The following is an 8,220-nucleotide window of genomic DNA, read 5'->3' as shown; positions in this document are numbered from 1 at the left end:
GAAGTTAGTAGTCTCATGATACATTCTTCTAACTTCAAAAATCCCATGAAACATGAGTCAAATTTGTTGTCTATAAATTTCTTACTCATGTATCAATGTCCCATAAGGAGCTTATAAGGATTAAAAGCGAGGAAAACTTTTTAGAAGCAAAAAGGGAGAGAAAACCAAGTTCTGCACTTGGGTCGACCCAACCCAGAACAAGGGTCGACCCAACGTTGAGTCGACCCAAGAAAATTCTTGAGTCGACCCAACGTCGGGACCCCACTGTTAAAAGGGGGCCCGAGAGCTCATCTAGGGCACTGTTTGCCCTTTGTCTTCTTCCGAAAATCCTTGTCCCCACTCTCCAATCTCCACTAGACTCCTCCAAACAGTAGATTTCTTTAAGATCTTGGAGAAATGGGTCCCAAACGAGCCGTAGCCAAAAGATCCGGAAGAGTGAGCCGAGTCCAACAAGAGGAAAGGCGCCCTACCGAGCCTTCTCCCGTGTCTCCACCGCGTGAGGCACGTGCGGAGGTCCCTCCTCCTCCTTCCCCCTCAGTGCTCCTTGCAAGATTTGCGGGGAGGCCGGTTACTACCGGAAGAAGGATCCATTCGGAGTTTTTCAACCAAGAAGGATTTCGAATTTGGGAATGGATCCAAAGACAAGGATGGGAGTATCTTTGCTCCCTTGATGTGGTGATATACCCCGGGTTAGTCCAAGAATTCTACGCCTTCCTCAAGACTGGTATGGGAGGGCTTGTTTCAGATGTTAGAGGGGTTCGGATCCGTGTATCCGAGGAGAGCTTGAGTGAGCTTCTACACCTACCTTGCACGGGAGCTATTCCGGAAAGATCAGATAACAAAATGAGAGCTCTTCAGCTGATCATGGAAAATGAGAACTTCGATTTCTCTCAGAAGGTAATAGCTAGTTCTCTTTCCGCCGAGATGAGGTTGTTGCTTAATATGATAAATAGAATTTTATTTCCGAAGACCGGGAGATTCGATCTCATCTCAGAACGAGATCTTGCAGTTATGGAGTGCATGATTAGGGGGATTTCCCTAAATCTTCCGGCCATGATATTGAGGCAAATGAGAAAGGTAATAAGCAGCAACAGGGTATCATTGCCTTATGGCATGATACTTACATTGATCTTCCGTCAGCACGGGTTACCTCTCGAGGAGGAAGCATTCAAGAATCTGCAACCCACAGACACGTACACTGCACGGTCACTCATACGCATGGGTTATGAGAAAGTGAACGGGCAGTGGATACATACTGGTGCAGGCATTCAGGGTGAAGCACCAGAGGGAGAGGCACCAGAGGGTGAGGATGAGGAGCCTATGGATCATCCTACTGCACCCTCAGAGGCTGGACCATCGTCATCTGCTCCTCCGACAGATACGGATGACTTCTGGAGCAGGATGACAGAGCTCATGTCAGCTCAGGCGAGGACTATTACTGACGGGCTCACGAGCCGATTAGACGCCCGGTTGGATGTCATGTCTGCTGATATCAGTGATCTGAGGCAGCAGATTGGAGCACTCCGGAGAGAGAGGGAGACACATGGACCATCTGTGCCACAGGCTGCTGAGTCAGAGATATCGGCACAGAGTCATCCAGCTCGACGTGCTCCACGCCAGACTCAGTCTCACCAGGCTCGACCTCCCCTCGCCACGTATGCTAGGAGGATGAGGACTAGATCCCAGCCATTAGATTCCCCCTAGGCTGATCTTAGTATCTATGTTTAGAGCCTAGGCTAGAAATCTAGTTCTCATATGTATCTTGCTTTTTCTCATATGTATCTTGCTTTTGCCTTATATCTTTAAATCTTGATTGAGGAACATTGTACTTATCTTTATTTTGGGCATTATTGTATGAAAATGTTCCTATTTTGATCAATGAAGTCTGAAGTTTGTTCTTTATTGCATCTTTTCCCATATATATGTTTTTTGATGATAACAAAAAGGGGGAGAAGAGAAGGAAAGAGTATATAAAGGAAACGAGAAGAAAAGAGTATATAAAGAGGGAGAAGAAAAGATAGAGTATTCACTTCGAGAAAAGAAAGAGTATTTCATTTGACAAGTTAAGAAAGAGTATTGATTTTGGGAGAAGCAAAGATAGTGTTAAAAAAAAAAAAAAAACATTAATTTTGTGAGAAAGAGTGAGTAAAGAAGTTATGAAAAGAAAAGAGAAATAAATGGGCAAACAAATTGAAAATCATATAAGAAAGCTTATATATCTAAGGGGGAGCAATTTGTAACAATGAAAATCATCAAATCAAAAATTTCTATCATAATTCAGAATTTGGCACATATAAATTCAAAATTTGGCACGCTCCTCTCTCACCCCGATACATAAGCTGAAACTCATATTTTATCTCAAATTTTTGAAGTTTCATTGCTAATGAATTATAAATGAAAGGGGGAGCCATTCAAAAAGTCAAATTGGCAAATTTTGAATAATATAGGGGGAGATTTCACTTATATATATGAAAAGCTGAAATTCAGAAATTCAATCCCTTTTATAAACTGATTTTAAAGACAAGTATCAATAGGCTTATACTCTTTATTTTGTAATCATCAAAAAGGGGGAGATTGAGGATGATAGTGTTATTTTGATAATTAACAAGCAATTATCTAGAGCTTGCTATAAGCTAAATTGATACTTCATTTATAAGTTCATTACTCTCAGTATATTTGTTTAATTGAAAATATATATATGGTCTTGTTCATTTGGATGGATCTAATCTTGAGAATGCAGCAAAGTGTGAATTGAGTCGACCCATAGGTTGATTGGGTCGACCCCGGGACTTAAAGGAATCATCTGGCACACTCCTGCAAAAACAGCACAAATGAACAGTGAGTTGGGTCGACCCAAGGTAGGCATGAGTCGACCCAACCTCCAAAGAACCTCAAAATGCAAAGGAAAAATGCTCTCTGGATTTACTGAGAGGGTCGACCCACACAGTGGTTGAGTCGACCCAAGCTTGAGTCGACCCAAACCCTGAGAGGGTCGACCCAAAGACAAGACAGAAAGACAGACAGAAAATGGTTCTCTGAAATTACTGAGAGGGTCGACCCAAGAAGAAGTTGAGTCGACCCAAGTGAACTTTGAGTCGACCCAAACCCTGAGAGGGTCGACCCAAATGGAAGACAGAAAGACAGACAGAAAATGGCTCTCTGGAATTACTGAGAGGGTCGACCCAAGAAGAAGTTGAGTCGACCCAAGTGAACTTTGAGTCGACCCAAAGAATGGTTGGGTCGACCCAAGTGAAGGAAGTTTGAAATTCATGTTTCTGTGTTCTCTGAGAGGGTCGACCCAAGGAATGTTTGAGTCGACCCAAGGCCAAGTTGGGTCGACCCAAGGACAGGTTGAGCCGACCCAAACACGGGCTGAACAGTAACGGCTAGCTCTGCAGATGTACTTTTTGTCCTTCCCAAGGCATGTAACGGCTAGTTTTTCAAATCTGACGAATGGGGCTTGTCCAAGGAAGGTTGAAAACTATTTAAAGGGGCACTATTCATCAGAATAAACAACTTTTGAGTGGGAAATCAAAGAATACACAAGAAAACCAAAGAGCCCTAATCTTCTTCATCAAGAGCTTCATTCAAAAATCAAAGAAAGAGATTGAGCAGATTCAAAGAGGCATCAAGAGCTCCTTCCCCCATTGAAGAGTGAAGCTTCCTTGACAAAGAAGAGCCAAGCGACTTCAAAGCGATAATTTCTTTCTAACTCTTCTTCATTGCTCATATTGTTCTATATGCTCATTTAGGAGTTTAAATTTTTTCTTTTCATTTGTTTGAATACTTTGTAAAGGTTCGTTGGTGAGCCCGCAAAACCAACAAAGATTTTTGGTAAACCCGGAAAACCAAAGTTGTAAAGGTTCGTTGGTGAGCCCGCAAAACCAACAAAGATTTTTGGTAAACCCGGAAAACCAAAGTTGTATAGGTTCGTTGGTGATCCCGTAAAACCAACAAGGTTTTTGGATTGTGAGCCCGGAAAACAATCCAACTGTAATCCGCGAGATTATAGTGAATTCCCAAGGGTACGCTTGGGGAGTGGATGTAGGTGCTAAGGAGAGCACCGAACCACTATATATTGTTGTGTTTGGATTGTGTTTGTGCTTTCATTCTCTCTTGCTTTACTTTCTATTCTTGCATTAGTTTAACTCATTCTAATAACCTAAGTAAGCATCCATCGCAGTTAACTAAGAAAGTTTTAAAAGCACTAAAGTAAAGAAGAAACCAATTCACCCCCCCCTCTTGGCTTGTCACCTTGGGCAACAACTACAAAATTACTAACTGAAAATAATCAAAATAAGAAAAATTAATAAAAATAAAAACTTACTACCGGAGTGCGTTCACTCCGGGCATCCAAAATCCGATTTGATCTTCGTGATCGTTCTTGCTTCTCGATTTGCCTCCCCGGCAACGGTGCCAAAATTATGTTCGACCGATTCCTGTCTAACTAAAAATATGCTAAACAGATCATTGTTAGAACCGACGAACAAAGTTTAAATTTAATTTACTCTTACCTGTTCTACTCGAAGAATAGTGGTTGTAAGAGGTCGATCCACAGGGAGGCGATTGGAGTTGCTTAAAAATTAGAACGTTCACTCGGATTTGAAATCGATTTTTGAATGATAAAAGAAAAACATTATCTTGAGGATGTTGAATGATTCCCTGGACTACCGGAGAATATTTTCTAATTGAAATTAACAGAAAGACAGTTACTTAAATTCGAAAAGCATTTATTTAATTAATCAAAGAAGAGTTTTTGCATAAATTAAAATGGATGAAAACAGTGCTTAGGGAGATTAAAGCCTGGAACATAGACTGCATGAAAGAAGATTTCATAAATTGCAACTAAAACGAGAATTTTTGAATGCATAAAACAAACTGCAGAAATTAAACTTAACCTAAAACATGAATTGCATAAAAGAAAAATTAATGGATTGCATTAAAAGATTTCATAAAAAGAAATGATCACAAAAAGTAAAAAGATTGAGGATCAGGCCTAATGCTTCTTTCTTCTACAGATAACAATAAAATAAAAATAAGTAATATCTTTTTTTTTTCTCTCCCACTCCTACGGTGGACTTCCAACATAAAATATTTTTTTTTTATGTTCTTCTTCTTCCCAAGAACAGAGCACTGCTCTGTTTCTTCTTCTCAACACCCAGCCGACTCCTCCTTCCTTCTTCTTCTTTGGACCCGACCCCCAAAACCGAGCTCCCTCTTCCTCTTCCTCCTTCTCCTCTTATAGCCGTGGATGCACTTGAAATGGAATCATGGGTCATCCGGGATGCTGGGAAGGACCAGGAAATGGTGGGCGTGCTCCGGACGGCTTCCTTCTTTGGCTACGGTCACGAGATCGCCGGACGCCTGATGCGGAAGGGAGGCACGGAGTTCCTTCTTCGGGTGCTGCTGGGATCACAGTGAAGGGGCTGGACGCGTTGATGGCGTGATCCGTGGGATGCTAGAGCGGCTGTGAGGCGCGATGCAGGGGCTCTCGAATTCGGAAGATGGGGATGCGGTGCGGGATCGCCTGATCATGGAAGAGGGGCTGGGATCGCCGGTGATTGCGGGGGATTTGGAGACAGGCGAGCTGGGAGTTGAAGTGGAAGGTGACGACGGCTGGTGCTGATGGCGTGGAGGATTTGGAAGGGATGCCATAGGACCGCTGCTGGGATTTTCCTTGCTGGGAGGGAGATGAATGCGGAGGAGGAGGGGCTGATCCGAGGGTGCACAGAAGGAAGGCACGGATAGAGGGATCGGCTAGGAGGAACGTGGATCCGGGCGCTGGGAGGAGCCGATCACGGGATGCTTGCAGTCGGACGCGGGGATTACGGGATGCTGTGATCACGGCTTGAAATCGGAAGGGAGGAGACGCACGTGGGCGATGCTGGGAGGAGCGGACGCGGGAGGCTGAAGCTTGGACGCGGCTGCTTGCTGGCACGGTGGCTGGCACGACGCGGATGGAAGGTGGGGACGCGGATCCGGGCTGCACTTGAAACGGGCGGAAGAGATGGGACGGATGCCACGGCTGGGATCACGGAAGAGGAAGGGTGCTGGCTGCGTTCGATCGGGTGCTTGGATCTCGCCATGGGTCATGTGCCGGTTTCTGCAATGGAATTGAATTTTGGAAGAAGATCTGGGCCTTTCTTTGCCCTCCTGAGAGGGAGCTGGGAGACACCAAGTTCCGTCCAATTAGTCATATGGATAATAATAAAAAAATAGTATGATATGAAATTTGGCTTGTAGACAGATGGACTGAGTTCGTCACGGGTCATCTATTCTGACTAGAGGTCAATTTCAAGTCTTTCAAGTCATGGGTCACCTAGCACCTCATAGTTATGATATGGCCAAATTAGATTTTCCCAAAATTCTTTCCCAAAAGCATAGAAAAATTGGACCCGATTCGGACCCGACCCGATCTTCAACCGGGTCGGATCTGGGAAGGGATCCTTCTTTAGTCAAATTTGTACTTAATGTGCATTTTATTTCTAATTTATAAAAATCTGTGCCAGACCCAAATATAATATTAATCCAGTGAATTTATCATTATCGGTTAGCAATAATACTAATTTAGGGGACATGTAGGTCGCACTTTTGTGCTCTCATCAGTTCGCTTGAAGCCGTTCAAGTGTCCGGCCTCTACGGGTATCCACACGAAGCAGAGATCCGATCAAAGCTCTCTAGTCTTTCCGGGGTGCTAGCTCCCTTGCAAAGACTTCTTTTGATGGCTGATTTCCTTCCTTTCAATCAACCCTTGATTGTGCTTGGGAGGAGGAAGAAGAAGGATGAAGATGGATGAAGATCCAATGCTTGCTTGCAGCCTTTTCCCTTGCTCACGTTGGAAACCAAGAGAGGGAAGAAAGGATGCCGCCAAGCCTCTTCTTTTCTTTCACCTTGCTTGCGGCTGAAACAAGGAGGGTGTTGCCCAGTAGATACAACCCAAGAGGGGGGGTGAATTGGGTCTTTTAAAACTTTTAACCTACTTCTGAAAGTTTTTGATTAATTATGCTAAGTTGTATGGATGCACAGTGAAAGTCAAACTTAGCAACAGTTTGATGTATAGAATGTGACTTGATTGAATATGCTTGCAACTAAAGGATGCGCGGATAACAGTTAAGCAAGCAATCTATCTAAGTAAGTAAGTGTGTTAGTTAGACAATGACAAGAGGCATTACAAACACAACAAATATATAGTGGTTCGGTGCACCCCAGCACCTACATCCACTCCCCAAAACCTCTTGGGAATTTCACTATAATCCTACAGATTACAGCCGGTTGTTTTACAAGCTCACAACCCAACTTGTTGTTTTACGAGCGCACAACGAACTCGGTCGGTTTTCCCAGGCTCACCGACTAGAACCACTCCGATTGTTTTCCCGGGATCACAATCGAACCCTTACACATTGGTTTTACCCTCGGCTCACCAACAAACCTAACACCGTTGGTTTTTCCTTTGGCTTACCAACAAACCTTAACCCCTTGATTCAATCCCTTGATTGAATCAAATTATAGGATATTAAAACAAAGTGTAAAACAAATCAAAGCTTCTTAAATAAGCAAATATAACAATATAAACAAAGAGAGTAAAGAGAAGCCCTCAAACGAGATTTGAAGATGAAGGAGCTCGGCTTCTTCTTTACTTGACCCTCTTCTGATTTGGCACGAAGTAGAGGATTTCCGAGGCAGCACACGGATGAAGAGGAAGCTTTGGGATTCACTTGGATGCTCTTCTTCTCTCTATTTCACTTTGAATGGCCCTTTTTGTGCTTATGGGAGATTTCCCTTGTAATCTCTTTCCTAAATATTTTCTCCCACTTCCATGAGTTCTCCCCTAGCTCTCTTCTTGTTTTTATAGCTTTAGATGGCGTGGAAACAAGAATATAGCCGTTAGAGACAAAAATAGAGCCGTTGGAATCAGTCTGCACCTCCTGACAATATGACCGTTGGGATCGGAGTCGACTCGCGCGATCAGGAGTCGGCTCGCCTGTTGCAGGAGTCAGCTCGTGCTTTACTGGAGACGACTCGGCCACTGTTCCAAATTTGAATTAAAGTGCATGCCTTGACTGGGAGTCGACTCGACTTAACCCGGAGTCGACTCGCCAACATCTGGAGCTAACTTGGCATTTTCGGAGTCGGCTCATCCACTGAAGTCCGTGGATCCAATTTTGAATTTGATCCACTCGAGTCGACTCGACTGTCCTGGGAGTCGACTCGAATCTCAGA

Source organism: Phoenix dactylifera, chromosome 7, assembly GCF_051530095.1.
Source record: "Phoenix dactylifera cultivar Ajwa chromosome 7, Ajwa_hap1_PhDact_Kaust_v1.1, whole genome shotgun sequence".
Lineage (NCBI taxonomy): Eukaryota > Viridiplantae > Streptophyta > Magnoliopsida > Arecales > Arecaceae > Phoenix > Phoenix dactylifera.
Note: the sequence above shows the minus strand (reverse complement) of the source record.